At 43.0% G+C, this 16,656-nt stretch overlaps 1 protein-coding gene across 7 annotated transcripts in view; it reads left to right on the top strand.

The window, feature by feature from the left end:
• Positions 1-5: 5 nt before the first annotated feature.
• Positions 6-16,656, top strand: part of FAM118B (family with sequence similarity 118 member B) — a 37,160-nt gene continuing 20,509 nt past the window's right edge. For 2 of the 7 annotated variants that reach the window (XM_081123529.1, XM_081123533.1), the window contains exon 1: positions 6-149. The gene's annotated coding sequence lies outside the window, so the exon portion shown is untranslated. The other 5 variants (XM_081123532.1, XM_081123535.1, XM_081123534.1 and 2 more) reach the window with 4 other exon arrangements.

Below are 16,656 nucleotides of genomic sequence, written 5' to 3'. Positions count from 1 at the left end.
GAGGTGGGTTGGGAGGGGCCAAGCGAGTCAGGTGGGGCGGAGGGGGCGGGGCCGGGAAGCCCGGGCCGGGTCACGTGAGCGTGCTCGCCGAGCGCCCCTGCGCGGGCGGTTAACCGCAGTTAGAGAAGCCGGCGTCTGGAGCGGCCGCGGTGAGTGTGCGGGGAAGCCTGGCCGGGGTGGGAAATGCCCGCTCCTCAAGCGTTAACTTCGCGTCCCGGGATCTGTGTCTGGGAGAGCACTGCCCTGGGAGTCCGTTTCTCCCTGAGGGAGACGATCCCGCTCAAAACCCCGTCCGCCTCCGCGGGGCGATGCTCCCAGAGCCGCCTCAGGCGCCGGCTCGTTCCTCTTGGCAACCGCGGCCGCGGTCCCTTTCCTTACTGCGCGACCTGCGGAGGCGCCCGGACCTCTGTCCCTTCCCGGCTCCCAGCCTCTTTTGTTGCACGTTGTAGCCTGTCCCTGGGGTGATGGGGAGCCCTCGCCTTATCCGGGGCCGCAGCCCCGTGTCCTCCCTAGGGAACCCCTTGAGTATCCGCTGTCCTTCCTCAGGAATTCATTTCTGGCGGCCTCCGCGCCCCTACTCCTTCCGAAGAAGAGGCTGAGCGTACGGAGCGCGGACTTTCCGCTTTCTGTTCCCTTCGTTTGCATTTTTTTTTTTTTTTTTGCGGGCGCCCCAGAGCCTCTCCTCTCCCACTCTTACCCAGGGTCCTGTGGGGACGCCCGTGCCCAGACGGTAAGCGGCCCTCTCCGATTCCCCTCCGCGGTGGCCGGGACGATGAGCGGTGGGTTGGGATGGTAACGTTTAAAAATACCTTGGGACACACCTGCCGTTTGTTAGGAAGAAAGCTCGTGCCGAGTTCTGGGGAACGGGGGCGGGGGCTCTGTTCTGGCGACGGAGGCAAGTGTGTGGAGACCGCTTAGAGCGAGCGAAGGCTGCCTGCGGAGTCGGGGTGGGTGGTGGGACGAGGTTTGCGTCCTGCCCCCCTGTCCACAAGGGACTGGCAGAAGGGGGCCGTGCTGAGCGTGAAATAAAGCTGAACAGGTAAGCGGAGCCGGCCTAAGGGCGACGTGGAGGGGAGTGTGAGCTAGGTGTGGTCGGCAGTGAGCAGGCTCGGAAGCCGGCCTCCTGAGCCGGAGAGGGACTCCTTGCAAGGGCGATTCTAGAAATGCATCTGGCCGTTGAATGCAGGACAGACGGGAAAGGAAAGGGCTTTGGTGGCAGGGAAATCCGCTAGGATGCTGCAGTCCCTATAGGCGGTCAGTATGAGACCGTTATGCTTCCTTCAGTGGTCTTGGCTCCCTGCGCTGTGCCGTGCTTTGAGTTTGACTTGATTTTGAGCTGTACAAGCCAAGATGGACCACATTGCCTGCTGCTGTTGAGCTGTCGAGTCCCTTAAGGACTCATTGGTATTTTTTTAGTCCCACGTCTGGCACAGAGGGACCTCACAAATAATCCGTTGGTGAAGCGCATCGTAGACGTGTGTTAGGTGTGCCTGAACATTCTGCTTTGTCTTAGTTCTGTCATTTTTTGACCTGAAGAGTGGAGGTTGGGGTAACTGTATCTGTAAAGAGGAGGAAAGGCGGCTTGCGTGGGTTTCTGTGATAAGACAGGTGATTGGGATAGAAATGCAAAAATTACAAGGGAATTTGGGAAACAGCTTCTCTCTCTTCCTTCTCTCTGCCCCCCCCCCCCCCCCGGACTCCCTGCAAATTCACAGGTAAGACATAAATCTGTGAAAGTTGAGAAGTTCCACCCTACAAGAATTATTACCTTGTAATGATATGCTCCAGACCTGGGCTCTAATTTCACTGAAAAGTCCCACATCACATATTACTTAGGTACATGAAGACTTTTTTCCCCTCAAGGATTCTGAAATTTGGACATCAGGACTTTAATTCACATCACTGCATTTAATTGCTGTTACTGTTTTGGGTGTAGTACTTTTATGCTTTTGTGGGGGCTGGGAAAACCTATTTCTACCTTAATCTGTCCTTAATGACGTGAAAGAAACAATACCTGTTCTTGCAGAACTGGCCTTGTGTGGCAGGAAACAAAATGAAGAACCAACTCAGATGTCATTGCTAGTGACACAGAGCTTGTGTTCTTGGGTTTCAGTTTAACCCAAGACAACACTGTAGCACCTAAGGATAAAAGCACTGGTCACTTTTTTCTGGAGAAGGAACTTTTAGGTTTTTGTTGTTGAGAGATAAAAATGTGAGGAATTAAAAGTGTTTGCTTGGTATCGGTACAGCCTTAGCAAGTATGGGTGCAGAAATTACAGCTTCCTTTATGTTTCTCCTGTGAGTCTAATGAGTTGCTAAGTGTATAAGAATTTATGCAAATATGATGTCTGTCTTTGGTTTTTTTTAAAGCTACATTGCCTCCTTCCTCACTCAGTTGATCCTGTCTTAGGCAGTTTATTTTTTCCACTTCTTCGCCAATCTCACATTCTCTTTTTGGTTGAGGACTCCCCACCTGGGTTGTTTGCATAGTACAAGGAGGAAAACTCTACTTGTGGTGTCTTCGTATAGAGTTCAAACATGGCATATTTACATATATTTTATATTTTAACTTATTGGGGTAACATTGGTTAATAACAAATTTCAAATATACAACTGTTTTTTAAAGCAATGGAGTTTATTGATTTTTTTTTTTTAGCGAGAGGAATGGGGGAGAGAGACAGACAGACAGATAGACATCAATTTGTTGTTTCACTTATTGATGCACTCTTTGGTCGATTCTTGTATGTGCCCTGAACGGAGATCAAACTTGCAACTTCGGCACATCGGGACGGTGCTCCAACCAACTGAGCTACGTGGCCATGGCAGGTGTACAGCTTTTCAGTACCATATCTGTGTACTTGGTTGTGTGCTCATCACCCAAAGTCTAGATTTTTCCTTCTTTACCTTCTTCCCCTCTGGCAACCACTATTCATAGACTTTGATATATCATAATATATCAAGTGCTCCCAAAATAACAACATAACAATTCATTTTTAAGGATATTTCCTGATCTATGCAAAAACAAAGCCACCTTTCTATTTCACAGATATAAACAAGGACTGGCTAATAAAGGAACTTGTGTTTAAATATCACAAATTTAAGTTTAATTAGTGGCATAAGGTTAAATTCTGGATTCTCAAACAATGCTTTGCTAGTTGCAGATTAACCAGCAATTCTGTTTCCCTGCAGAGCAGGAAGTACTTGGACATTGTTTTATGGTTTTAGAGAGAGTCAAGGAAACAATCAGCAGGAGCTCTCTGGAGGCATCTAGAAAGTGCAGTTGTTGGGAGCCGGGAGATCTGGACTAGCAACCAGTTCAGGTGCTTGTGAATTCAAGTAATTTGGGCTTTAGTTTTTTTGTCTTTTAAAAGAAGCTCCTTATAGTCTTAAGCTTCATTCTATAAAGCTTTCGACTCTCACTTAAGCACTTCTCTTTCTTAAGTGGAATTTATTTCAGACTTATCTTGAATACGTTTAGCATTGGCACAGAGAACCAGGATTCTGCTCTTTACCCCAGAACGTAATGCCAGCGAGCTAACATTTATATTGGGAGGTTACTTTATTGAGTGGTGTCAGAATATACCTTAAGATATCCTAAGTGTGGGGCATGACAGAGGGAGTGCAGACCAAAAAAAAAAAGATATATGTATATTAGAGCCCTGGTCGGGTAGCTCAGTTGGTTGCAGCATCATCCTGATAATACCAAGGTTGTGGGTTCAATCCCCAGTCAGGACGTATACAAGGATTAACCAATGACCAATGCATGCATGGGTAAGTGGAGCAACAAATCTCTGTCTGTCTGTCTCAAAAAAAAAAAAAAAAAAGAAAAAAATATTAGAAATCAATAGTATAGACCTATACCATGGCTGTTAATCCTTTTTCCATGCCAGCCTTTTAAAGAGATTCTTTTATACTGACTCCCCTCATTATACTTTTATTCAGCTTTTGAGTAATGATCAAAGCAGGTCTACCTTAAACCAGAACTTCCCAGTCTCTTTCATGTCATGGCACATGTGGATTCCAGCCCCCACGTGAGCACACCTCAGCCTGTTTCTTCATATGAGTGATGGAATTAATACTGTATATCTAATACGATTGCTGTGATGAGCCACGAGATAAATACATGTACCCCATATATAGTAGATACTCAAGTTATTAGTAGCATTTCATGATTATAAGTTCCAATAAGATTATTACATTAGAGCAATTTCAATACTAAAGAGCTTTGTATCTTACCGCATTTATATAAATGAAGATGATCAAGGTGTCTCATGGGAAAAGGAATATACACTGGAAGGGTGAACATGGAGACCATGTTTCCAGAGCATGAACAGTGGAAAATTGAGGGATATTCATCATGGGGATGGTTAAAAGCCAAAGGATATCAGGATCCCTAGAGAAATTCCAAAAGGTATTTGCAACATATAGTTGCTTAAGTTGAATAAACCTATTCTTTGATTACTTGAAAATTTAAACAGTAAGTTTTAGGTGTAGATTGTGTTTTAATTGTTAATGATTGGAACTTGCTGTGGTGGCTCTAATAATACTGTTAATTTAATGAAAATAATTTCCAGTAGCTGTTACGAGGAGAACTGAGTTAGAAAACCAGGTCCACACAGAGTTTACTGATCCCAGTATTGGCTAAGACTCTACTCCTATACCAAGCAAACAGAAGTTCCTTCTTCAGAAAAAAGTGACCAGGGTTTTCATTCTTAGGCAGGAGAATGTGTATCTTGCGTTAAGCTACTAGTTAACATTTCCCCAACTTGCTTGATGATAAGACTCGCCAGAGGTACTTTTAAATCTACAGAGCACTCCTCTGGAAATGTTGAATCCGTAAATTCTGAGGTAGGGCCCAGGGACCAGTTTGCCTTGCTCTTCCCTGCCCAGCAAGCAGTCCAGGGGCCTGGGCTGAAAGCCCTTTTGTTTAGAAATATACCACACAAAAGGTAAGGGTAGTGAACATGTAGAGAAAAAAATGGCAAGTTTTAAATGTTGCTGTTTTTTCTTTTTCTTTTTTATCAAAGTAATTTGTGTGTATAGTCTGAAGTCAGGTAGTATTAAAAGACTTACAATGAGGGGGAGACCATGCTCTCCCCTCTCCTCCCCACACAGTCTCACTTCTTAGAGGCGTCCACTCATTGTTGCCCTCTTTCTGCAGGTGTTGTCTTCCTACTTCTAAGTAATTTACTGTGTTGTTATTTTGTGTTGTCTTTCCCTGTGTCTGGCCCATTGATTTCCGGCTGGTAGATTAGGACTTAGTTCTTCCACCCACCATCTCCCTACCTTCCCACATCTTCCGCCCTTGCCACAGCTATATTATAATTTTTCGTTAAAACGGGCAGATTTTCTGTGTTTATACCCCTGCCAAATATCATTCAACCACGGAGGCAGGTGACTGGTCTCAGCTAGGCTCTTCTTTGTGTTTAGGTTGACCTTTGTCTGTTCTTTCACATATCTACTGTTAATTTTTTCCCAGATGCTTCAGAATAGTTGCCACACTCTTATCAGTAACATTTGCTATGAGCTCAAATGTATCATTTCCATTTTTTTATTGGAGCCCTGCATCTTCCTCCTACTCTCTTTACTCTCCTCTATCAGGAACTACGGCCCAAATCAGTTGAGGAACTGCCTTCACCCTCCTGGGCTGGCACCCTGTAATCCCGTTTCTTGGCATACAGAAATTTACTAAGAAGTATCTGAATGACTGTCTTGCCCACAGACTTGCTTGATAGTTTGGAAATGGTATGGAATTCTAGGTTGGAAACAGTTTCCCCTCTGAATTTGGAAGGCACTGTTGGACTGTCTGGTGTCTGTAATTGCTGGGGGCATAGTGATTCACACCCTTTTTGTGTGACTTTATTTTGCCGGTTTGTTTTTTTTCTTCTTTTCTCCGTCACTGGAAGCTTTGAGGATATTCTCTCTATCCCTGGTGTGGTGGAATATGATGATGAAGGACCGTGTTGTGGGTCTTGCCTCATTTACTGTTCTGGGTACTCAGAGGATCCTGTCATTTTAGAGGTTTATGTCCTTCAGTTCTGGGACACTTTCTTCTATTATTTCTCTGATTTTTCTCTCCATATTTTCTTTGATCCTTTTTCATAATATCTGTTCTTGTTACATGGATATGATAGCTTCAAAGAAAGACCATTACAATTTTTTAGTTTTCTGCTCTGCAGTGGAGCAGGTGTGAGTGTCAATCCTAAAATAGTGGCAAGGTCCCCTGTGTGGTGAGGACTTAGTGCTTCATCAGTGTTATAGACCCAATTAGGTCACGTCCATGGGGACTGAGGAGGGCCCAGCCCTCTGCTTACTCCCTGCTAGTTCCCACTCCCCCAGGTTCCTCGCCACCCTCAGTCTCTTGAAATGTACCACCACTCTCTTCATTCTCCTATAGAAACATGTGCTACTGCTCTTCTGAGGGATCCACAAGCTATGTGAGAATTTTGAAAATTAGTATTACTGAGACATTAAGATGAATGTGGGAAGGAAGTTTTTTTAAAAACTGAGGACTTACGTATAAGAAAATTCCTGGTGTAAAGCAGAGGCACACTCTTAAGGGTACAGGATTTTTGAATTGATACGAACACGAATCTAGGATGCTTGCACTCCTTTCAAACTGCTTTTCTCCGCAGAAACCAAAGCATCAAAGGTAGTTCTGTCCAGGTGAGTTACAGGGTGGTTTTCATGTGCTCCTTCTCCTTCCCTGTCCCTTACGTGTGTCCTGCACTGCCCACATGGACCTGTTTCCTTTCCAGTCGGGAGGATAGGGCCGTGGCCCTTGGGCCCAGGCTGCCCAGCCCCTGTTGCTGCTGCTTGTGGCTTCTCCCTTGGTCTTGTGCTGACCTCCTTGATTCTTTGAAGAAAGTGTGTTATTAGGTCTCCCTAACCTGTTTTTCTCTTACCTATTTTTTTTCTTCAATTATTTTTAGTGGTCACTTTTTAAGACTGGTGCTACCTGTTCAGCAAAGCAATGCTTTTAAAGTGGTTTCTTTCTTTTTAAAAAAATTTATCTTTATTGTTGAAAGTATTACAGATATCCCCTTCCCCCCCCCCCCCATTGATCCCCACCCCACTATTGTCTGTGTCCATGGGTTATGCATATATGCATATAGGCTCTTTGATTAATCTCTCTCCGCCTGCTCCCCCACCCCCGCCTTCCCACTGAGATTCATCAGTCTGTTTAAAGTGGCTTCTTCTAGCCCCAGCTTGTTTGGCTCAGCTTTTAGAGTGTTGGCCCACAGATTGAAGAGTCTTGGGTTCAATTCCAGCCAAGGGCACGTACCTCGGTTGCAGGCTCAATCCCCGGGGCCTCCATCGGGGCACGTCAGGAGGCAACCAAATTGATGTCTCCCTCTCCCATCAATGTTTGTCTCTCTCTCTTCCACTGTCTCTGAAAAGCAATGGAAAAATATTCTCAGGTGAGTATTAAAAAAAAAAAAATTAAAGTGGTTTATTCTATGTTAGTCTCATCTTTCTCGTGGTTCTGGTGACCTCTGGAAGATACAGTAATACCTTTTTTTTTGAGCTTTCAGATTCTTGTTTCAGGTATAAACAGTGCTTTGATCTCTCAGTTCATTTACAGATCAAAGAGAACATTTTTTAGTTAGTTTTTATTTTTAAAACTATCTGGGAAAGAATATCAAGCTAGGTAAAGGTTTCAAGTCTGACCACTTACCTAAACTGCCTTTGGTCCATCATTCTCTTGTTTTTCAAGGGTTTTTTTGGAATTGATACAAGGAATGTGCTTACAGGTACATCTCTAAAGTACCCCACAGTCTCAGAATCTATATTTGTGTTGGGTCTTGAAACCAAAAGAGACAAATAACCACCTGTAATCCTCTCACCCAGAGATTACTTCTGCCCTTCAGAGGCCCATGGCACATGATAAGGAACTGGTTGCTGAGCTGTTTTTTGACCTTTAAGTCTAAAGTGCTGTCTGAAAGTGCCTTTGCTTGTGGTTGCTGTGTAACTGACACTTTTGAGCAGGTATCTCCTGCGTCTGAAGATACAGCAGGGGCATCATTAGCATTTGGCTGGTATTTTAGTCATTTGGAGGAGATGGGGTGGGGAAAGGACGGGAGGGATATGTAAATAGACTGGGGAGCCTAAAGTGGACACGCCTCTCAACATTTAAGGGTTGGGCAGAGGAAGAAGAGCTTCCGCTAGAGGGAGGGGAGGAAAACCGGGAAAACAGAACCCAGAGGAGATGAGAATGGAATCAAGTATCAGATGCTTCGAACAGGTCGAGGAAGATAAGTACTAAGGACTTCATTGAATTTTGCCAAAAAGATATTTGTCTCCCGAGAAGCTTTCCTGGATCTTCATCAAGCACAATTGTTATTTTTTAAAATATATCTTTATTGATTTCAGAGAGAGGAAGGGAGAGGGAGAGAGATGGAAACTTCAATGATGAGAGAGTTGTCATTGATCAGCTGCCTCCTGCACGCCCCCTGCTGGGGATTGAGCCTGCAACCCAGGCATGTGTCTTGACCGGGAATCAAGCCACGATCTCCTGGATCCTAGGCCAAGGCTCAACTGCTGAGCCACACCCAACCAGGCTAGCACAATTGTTAATCTCCTCGTACTTCATACATGCATATTAAACTTAGCACAAATATATTTGATTATAGTTCTGTTTCCCCTAAAAGAGACTTTTTAAGGGTATGGCCCTTAAGGATATGTTCTTACAGTCTTAGTCATCTTTGGTGAGACAGTATTGCATTGTGTCTTCACAATATGGACTCAAGTCAGCATCCTATGTCTCCTGTGTAATAGCTGTGTGACCTTTAGCAAGGCACTTAACATCTCTGTGCTTCAATTCCAATATCTAGAATACCTATGTTACGTGATGATAATAGTATCTACTTCAGAAAAGAATGAACATTTGTAAAGTGTAGAAAACAGTGCCTGCCTCATTGTAAATGATAAATGGTGTTTGGTAATAGTAATATTCTTAACACAGTGTCTGACATTTAACAGACATTTGAACATGACAACTCAGCAACTTGTGACCAATACGATTCCTGTCATTTTACTTTACAAGCATATGTGGAATATAATCACGGCCAGTCCATAGGGAAACTACAGAATGGAAGCAGACTGAGTTAAATGCATGAGGTTCTGTTTTAGAAAACAAATCTGCACACTTTCTGCAAAGTACTTTGTGATCTTAGTTTCTTTTCATGTAGTTGGGAAGGAGTAAACGAAATGGTAGAGAAGACTGCCCCAGAGCCAATGGGAATTTTAATGTGTAGACATAAATAGCCTTAAGTAGGTGAGTGGTGTCTGTCCCTGGAGGGAGCTGCTCTGAACCCCTGCCACTCCAGTCCTGGCCCCGAAACTAGTCAGCTTTGCTCCTCCCTGTTCCCCTGCCCTGGAGCACAGAGCCAGTGAATGCGTGAGTGAGTCCACGCACAGGCCTCTCGAGAGCAGTTCCTAGGCCTCTCGCAGCCCTTGGCTCACTCGACTGCATTCCTCGCTGGTTTCCACAGCCAAATATTATGGGGACTCCTCTTCCCAGCACTGGTGTCCTGGACTGGAGAGCACAGTGTGGGTCTAGGACCCCTCACACATCAGGTGGGACCTCCAGATGTCCCTCCTGATTCTTCACCACCACACCTCAGTGTGGGTCCTGCCTGTTTCTCATCTCTGCCCCTCCTCCCAGCCTCAACGTGGCTGCTTGTTCACATCCTTAGTTTTAGGGATTCTGTTCAGCTAGTCCTCAGGCTTCTCAGAGACAGTGGTTCTCTAATTTTTTGTGGTCGTGCGAGGAGGCAGGCACAGTGTTTACCTTCTCTACCATCTTGTCCTTAAGTCCTCATCTGGCTTTTTTTACAGTTCATAAAATTTAAAGTATCTGCTCATCTCCTAGACTTTAAATTAAATCATGGTAGGTACCCATTCATTCAGCAAATCTTTGAACATTCACGCACTGTGTAAACACATATATACAGAAACTGTGCAGGGCTGTGGACGTGATGATCAAATTAAGGCACATGCTGTATTTGTCCTAAAGGAGCTCTTCTTTTTTTTAAACCCTCATTCCAGGGTATTTTTTCCATTGCTTTTCAGAGAGGGTGGAAGAGAGAGAGAGAGAAACATCAATGTGATAGAGACACATTGATTGGTTGCCTACCGCATACGCCCCAACCGGGGCCTGGGATTGAGCCTGCAGTTGAGGTACGTGCCATGCCCTTGGCTGGACTCAAACCTGGGACCCTTCAGTCTGTGGGCTGGTGCTCTAACCACTGAGCAATACCGGCCAGGGCAAGGAGCTCTTATTCTTATGGGAGCACCAACAATTGCAAGTGCTGAGAGACTCCACAAGGAGCTGAGTATAAATGCAGCCTGTGCAGGGGGCAGGAGACCAGACTGTATAAGGAACATTTAAGCGGAGGCTTCAAGGGTGAGATGGGTGGAGGCAGTTGTAGAGTGTGTCCACCTGAGCAAGTTCTGTGTCAGTAGGAAGGTTTGCTGTGTGTCCTGTGTGGCTCTGAAGCCTGGTGAAGGAGAGGGCTGGGTGGGACGCTGTAAAGTGGACCGCAGATGCCAGGTCATGCCTGGTCTCATGTCCCTGAGGAGTTTTATTAAATACAGTGAGAAGCCATTGAGTGATTTTAACCGTGATTTAATCCAGTTGTGTTATTTGATTGATTTCTTAGCCCTAAATACTGATGTCCTTAAGTTATTTGCCAGAGTTCTTGCCTTACAAATCCACCTCTAAATATCAGTTTACATCTTAGATATCAGAAACTTAAGTTATAAAAATAAAATAATTTATACATAAAAACATTCAGCCCTGGCGGGTAGCTCAGTTGGTTAGAGCGTTGTCCGAGATGCCAAGGTTGCAGGTTCAGTCCCTTGTCAGGGCATATGCAAGACTCAATCAATTAATGCATAAATAAGTGGAATAACAAATCGATGTTTCTCTCTCTCTTTTCCTCTTCCTCTCCCTCCCTCCTCTCTTTCTCTCCTCCTCCTCCTCCCATCCTCTCTAAAATCAAATTAAAAAAATTTTTTTATATATTCAGTTAGTGTCAGAGGATAGGTTTGAAACCTTAAGTCTGAAATCCTTTTGCCTGCTGGAATCAGATTACTTGTACTCACTGGTGGGCATATCTGGAAAACGATAGTCTGAATGTTCATTTACTTTGTACACAATTTTCACAGGAATTTGTCTTTTTCCATTTGTTCCATTTTTAAAAAATGACCTTTTTATGGTTCTTAGTTCATTAAAGGCAGTAGTGGGGTGTTTCTTTTAATGGGAAATGCTTTCTTTGTTGCACAATGAAATTCTTTCTTGTAATTGTAATCATGAGCAGCATCTTGCATTTGAGTTAGTCCATTCAATAAATATTTGAATATTTACTATGTGCCAAGCACTTTTCTAGAGTCCTGAGATACATTGTGAACTAAACAAAGAGCTCCACCTTTGAGGAGTTTGCATTCCAGTGGGAGGAAGTAGGGGACAAGTAATAAACATAAGTAGTATCCTTATTATTACTACTAATATAATTAGTATGTTAGAGGGTAGTATGAGCTATGAAATAAAGAGTAGAACAATTAATGCAGTGTCTGGGAGGTTGCAGTTTTAAACAGGGTGGTCAGGGTAGCATTGCTGATAAGGTATGATTTGAGCAAAGGCTGGGAACCTTGTGCAGATACCTGGGAAGAGCATGCAGGTAGAAGGAACAGCCAGTACAAAGAAAGGCTGCAGGGCCAGAGGGGACCAGGCCTGTCTGAGGAACAGTGGTGAGGCCAGTGTGTCCAGAGGATGGAAATGGAGTTCCTCAGCTTTCTAGGAATGGGTTTCTCCTCAGTCATTTTTAAGAAGTTCATCAGCCAAAACAAATGAACAGTTAGGCCAAGAATTTCCATCCTATGAATGTTCTGCAGATGGTAATCCACAAACACTCAGACTCCTGCCTTAACTTGAAGTAGGTCATTTCAAATAGCAGAAATTTCTTAAATCCATGCCATAAGGCAGCTAAACAAAAATCTCTTTTTCTGTAAATAAAAAAAACTGATACTGGATGACATGCTTAGAAGATCTAGCATTTAGTGAAAACTGAAAGTTTTGCTGTTCTGATTTATAAACCTCCCAGTTAAAAGCGGAAAGGTTTTGTGCTAGAGTGGAGGGTGGCCATGGTGCCACATGCACTTGTTCTAAGAGGAGCGGTAGCGAGGGCGGGGGGATAGGGCTCAGTCAGGGGAAGCTGCTCTTTAAGAGCAGACTTCGTTGCCTCCCTTATTTCTTACAAGCTCAGTAGCTCTAAATCCTTTTAGTGTTTCTGTCTGATGGTCTGCATTTTCTGTTCTATGACTCAGGGAAATTTTGCATGTTTCTGAACTTGCCAGCCTCAACCAGGTGCACTGCTTTCATAAGGCCCTGTTCCGTGACTGATGCAGTAGGCTATTCCCAGACTCACGTGCATGTCAAGTGTACTGTGTTGGTCTGTATCTTCAGTGTCATCTTTGTGGCAGATGCACAGTACTCTGTAAAGAACAGACTCCACTTATCTAGGGAGATCACTGGAGCTATTCCAGCCGTACTTGCCTGTAACTAATCTTTCACATGTTGTTTCTGAATTTTATTGGAGTCCTACCTGTGAATTGCTGTTCATTGCTTCTCATGTGTTTTCCCATGAGGTTGTAGCTGAGGTAAGATCACTCCAGAACATGCTGAAAAGCCACGGGTCTTTGACTTGGTTCTCACAGCAAAAAGGGAAGGTGGTAAGAGTTCATGTAACTGCGAGTTAGAAGGACCATGAAAAATTTGCCAGGTCTTTTTTCTTTTTCCTCCAGGTAGGACTGCATGTGAATCACCTCAGAATTACATAGTGTACCCTCTTCTTTAAGGGAAGCCCAATCCCATTGCTGTTCTTACCGGGAAGGTCAGAGCCTAGCATCTAGTAGACGTTTAATAGCTGTTGGATGACAAAATTAAAAAAGAATTTGCACTAAATAAAAGCAAGCTTATTCTTAAATCCTTCTTTTTTGGGTGTTCTGATAACTGAGTTTGAAAGATAAATAACCTAAGATGGGTGTCTGTTCACTTATTTTGTATCTGTTATATCTTTAAGATACTGTGTGCTTGAACATGAACTGGAAAGTTATCAATAAATTGGACTTGAGTGATTTTTTTGTTTATCTTGATGTTGCAGGACATTTTATTTACTTTCCTCTTGGTTAACTCTAAGAATAGTTGTACAACAGATTTACTTTATGTGTTTCTTATATTCTGTCCTTGGTTTTGCTGGTGATGGGGTTTGGATTACAAGGCCACGATGCATAGACCTCTAGACCTCTGAGGTGTTTCACTCGGTATTGACACTTAATCACCATTATTCAGCTGTACTTGGGGTTTTTAATCATAACATTTGCCACACGTCATGTTGTCAAAATGTACCTTTTTTTCTCATTGTCAAACTCAGTACTGTTTACGTCAGAAATCTTCAAGAAAGTGAAGGGGGGAAATTAGGTGAGAGATTCTTACTAAACATTTGTACTGTTATCCTTCCCTTGTTTACGGCTTGTCAGATTTCCCCTCGTAGAGAGCGCCTTTATAGTGATGACATCTTCTCGGATAGCCCACACCTGAGGAATGTGCATTTGTGCACAGTACAGTGTGTGTATTCTGTTGGCATGAAAAGCAAGCAATTGAAGGTATTGCCACAGGTAACTCACACTATTAATAGGAGGAACTTAGTTTTTAAGGGCTCACTGGAAGATTTCTCTAATCTCATGTTTAATGAATAGCCCATGTCATTTGTGATGAAATTGTGTGATCATACTTCTGGATACATGGATACATGAATATATATATAGTATTTTTCAAGTCTTCTTTCTTAGCCACATGTGTCATTATTTTCAGGATATACCTTCTCAGAAGTTTCATAGGAGGGAAAGCAGTGACAAGGAAGTTCTCATTGTTTGCACAGTAAAATCATCAACTTCTGTTACCAACTTCTAATTCAAATCAGATTTTAATTTGGATGTTCCATTTAATTTGGATGTTCCATTCCTTCTTGAAACAGTTTTGTTTTCCCATACATGATGCGTTACTTTGGTTTTATAATTAAAAATAACTAATAAAAGCAGCATCTGAACCCTTGAGCCTGGAATGAGAAATGGAAAATTTGTTCTGTACTCTGCTGGGAAAGGCTACAGTCTCCATGATAGAACTGAATTGATCAACTGCCTGAGTAAAATAGTTTATTTCTTGTCAGCGTGAGTGTTGGGTGCTCTTTTGTAGTACCTTATACTGGGTGTCTTTTCCTCCTTCCCTTCCTCCATAGTTGCTAAAAACAGATATGTTGGAATTAGTCCAGATGCCACCATAAGAGGATTTGATTTCTTCCAAGTCAGAGGATGACTGTCTTTTCCCTTAGAAAATGAAGTTAACCCTTTTCTGTGTGGAGGCTAGAGAAATAAGCCAGTCTTTATTCCTGTCACTGTTCTGTTTTTTAAAATAGACGTGGGAGGGGGCAGCTTTTAAAACAAATGTACCACCTTCTTAAGCTAGTCATTTTTGCCTTTTACTTTCAGGCACAAATGCCATTATTGGCACTTTTTTCTCTGTGTCGACTTTGCATCTGCCCACATACCAAAGGGAATTTTTCTGAGCTCCTTCTGGCCTGTCAGTTATTTGAGCTGAAGACTACACACTGGAAGCAGGGGGTGGGGTGGGGGGAGATGCTCGGCATAGATCAGCCAGAGGGAGAGAGAGACAGATCAGCACGAGGGACTCAAGCTGGGAGGCTTCACTCTGCTTAAATGGAAAAAGCCATTCAGAGTTTACCATCTTGGCCTGCACCAAGATAGCAGGAAAGTAAGAGCTGCTGGCCGCCTTTGATATGTGAAATCCCCAAGTCCTCTAGTTTGTATAAATGGCATTTCGTTCACAGGCCAGCCCCTTTCCTCTTGTCCTTTCTTCTTGTTTCTTAATAGGTTCTTTCCCTAGAACATTTGCCTTGGCCTTTCTCCTTTTCCATCCACCAGATACATTCTGTTTCCTGCCAAGCTGACAGGTCTTAAAGTATGTGTCCTCTCTCACGTGAAGACTTAGGTCTTCAAAAATATGTCGGTGAGGTTGCTGTCACTTTTCACAGCTTTTACCAAGTATCTGACCGACTTTGTTGAGCTGTATTGGCTTTGAAGGATTTCTCAGTGCTTAGCAGTAACTCAAATGGTGATCACATAGAGAAATTCATGTGAACTAGTTGATGCACGTTAGGAATTCACAGTGAGCTCGGAAGCTCTTTAGCAATAACTGCATATTGTTTAGGGTAGAATGCTAAAACGGATTTTTTTTTTCCCTGAAGCAGAACTCTAGGAGGAACAAGGTACAGTTTATCCTCAGATGCCACCAGGGTGTACGTGTGAGATTGTATTTTATGAGGCACACTTTAGACTGAAGAAATGAGGATGTCCTGTTAGAAAGCAGATTGGCTGTATCATCAGATAGAATGTGGGCACACTGAGTTACTTCTCTTCCAGTTCCTAAATCAGAGGACCCAAGACATTTTAGTAACAACTTGTCAGGAGCCGTTAGCCATATTTAATTCCTTTAAATTATGTAGGTGAAGTGGACTGTCAGAACAGTTGACTCCGTAAAGAAAAAATGAAAAAGGCTTAGTAGTCAGGTGTAGACACCAAGAACTGACCATCTATCAGAAATAGAATCTAGCAAAAATGACCTTGCATATTTTCCAGGAGAAAAATGGTAAGACGGAGCTAGGGTTCTAGTAGGTTAGTCGTGCTGGGAAGTGGTAACAATAGTACTTGTCACCAGAAGAAGATGGCGTTTCAGCTTCTGAATTTAGGTGACCCCTGTGATTACATCAGCAGGGTGCCTGGTCATGTAGCAGCTATTAAGCATTACACAGAACTATTTTAAATAAATCTGCTTTCCAGAATGTTGGAGCTTCCTTTTTTGATAGTTTTGCACTGCAAATTAAACATGGAAAGCTGAGAGACTAATCCTTGCAGGATGCTTTTAGGTGATATTAGTGTGGTTAAGAGCATGGACTAGGGAGGCAGACCACCTTGGTATGAATTCTGACACCCAGCCTTTCTATGCCTCAGTGTTCTCATCTCTGAATAGGGTGATAACAGTACTTCATAAGTTTATGGAGATTATGAGTTAATACTTACAAGTAATGCATGGCACATGGTAAGTACTATGTAAGAGTTTGTAAATAAAACTGGTTTAGTAGCTAAATTGAGCATTTAATTCTGAAGATGTCTGTATTCAGAACTTAATAAACATTAAATTACTTTCCTCTATACTTTATTTTCATATTTCTCAATACATGGCATTTTTGACATGGGTGTCATTTGTTCAGACAATGGGTTTAAAGAAGGATATTTAAGGAAAGAGTGTAAGCATATGTGCTTTTCATTGTGTACTTTAAAAAAATCTCTCCAAACTGATGGGTTGTCCTGTATGTGGTAGAAGTAACCACCCTTCTACCATCACTTCTCCAATCGAGAGCATAGACTTCGGAGTAGGAAATGAGTTCACATAAATGAAAATGTCATGGAAATGTTTTAATGCTGGTCAACTCCTGACTTGGTGGTAGCAAACTGAGAGCTGTTAGGCTGTAATAAACGATGTGTACACGTACAGGGAGAGAAGATGACATAAATGTG

This window comes from Miniopterus schreibersii (genome assembly GCF_964146895.1).
Source record: "Miniopterus schreibersii genome assembly, chromosome: 20".
NCBI lineage: Eukaryota > Metazoa > Chordata > Mammalia > Chiroptera > Miniopteridae > Miniopterus > Miniopterus schreibersii.
This window is presented reverse-complemented; position numbering and strand designations above follow the sequence as displayed.